Raw genomic sequence first — 1,191 nt, 5'->3', positions numbered from 1 at the left:
TTTAGCAACACTTGTTTCTGTCTTGACTTATTCCCATTAGTCCACTTCATCTATTTCCACTTCTACTATTACAATTATTATTTTTTCATTCATTGCCAGACGCCATGTATCCCAAACGGGGTGGCTAAGGGCTTAGAGTTAATTGTTTTACAGGAAGGGGCACTAATCCTCCACCAACCCCACTTGACACGTAGGGAGAACGTTATGCCAACTGCATCTGGTGTTCCCAGGTGGTCACCCATCCAAGTACTAACCAGACCCAACGTTGCTTAACTTCGCTGATCGGACGGGAAGCGGTGTACTCAACGTGTATTACCAAATCATCATCGTTATTATTATTATTATTATTATTAATAGCATCATCATCATCACAAAGGCCTTCTTCCCTTATTCTATGTTTTACTGTTTCCTCTTCCACTTTTCCATCGTGGTCGTTGTCTTGTTCTCACGCCGTCGTGTGAGTTTTCTTTCTCTTGTGTGAGGTACTTTGATGCAGGAAGCTGTGCATTTGCAAGGATGAGGGAAGAGGCTTTGCAGATATACGGTATACGTAAAGAAAAGGTGACGCCAAAAATAATTTAACAAGCCTTGATACGACCTGGTTACTCTCTCTCTCTCTCTCTCTCTCTCTCTCTCTCATACAAACATAAATACATTACATACATACTGGCATAATACGAACATATGGTTACTCTCTCTCTCTCTCTCTCTCTCTCTCTCTCTCTCTCTCTCTCATACAAACATATATACATTACATACATATTGGCATAATACGAACTTATGGCACATACTCACATAATACACACATATACATACATACTTAAATACATAGGCCTACATATGGTACCGGTATACCATGAATGCAATTTATACTACAGATACCGCATATACATGGCACTATAATAACACACACACACACACACACACACACACACACACACACACACACAAGGTACGCAAGCAACTACCGTATAACGGTAATAAAAAGCTCTCCTCCTTGCCTCCCCCCTCTCCCCTTCTCACAACAAACTCTCCTCTCTCTCTCTCTCTCTCTCTCTCATACGCCACAAAACAACTGACTGTCGGGAGTCTCTTGATGGCAGCCACATAAAAAGAAGGAGACGAGTAGTAGGAAAGGAAAAATTTGTAACATATCTTGGTGTGTGTGTGTGTGTGTGTGTGTGTGTGTGT

The 1,191-nt window shown here is 41.4% G+C and overlaps 1 pseudogene; it reads right to left on the bottom strand.

Moving 5' to 3' along the window:
* Positions 1-207: 207 nt before the first annotated feature.
* Positions 208-323, bottom strand: LOC145416851 (5S ribosomal RNA; annotated as a pseudogene).
* Positions 324-1,191: the final 868 nt, after the last annotated feature.

The sequence above is a fragment of the Coenobita brevimanus genome, chromosome 107 (genome assembly GCF_032717465.1).
Source record: "Coenobita brevimanus isolate Jiangsu-jjx chromosome 107, ASM3271746v2, whole genome shotgun sequence".
NCBI lineage: Eukaryota > Metazoa > Arthropoda > Malacostraca > Decapoda > Coenobitidae > Coenobita > Coenobita brevimanus.
The sequence above is the reverse complement of the archived record's forward strand: the minus strand, read 5'-3'. Positions and strand labels throughout refer to the sequence as shown.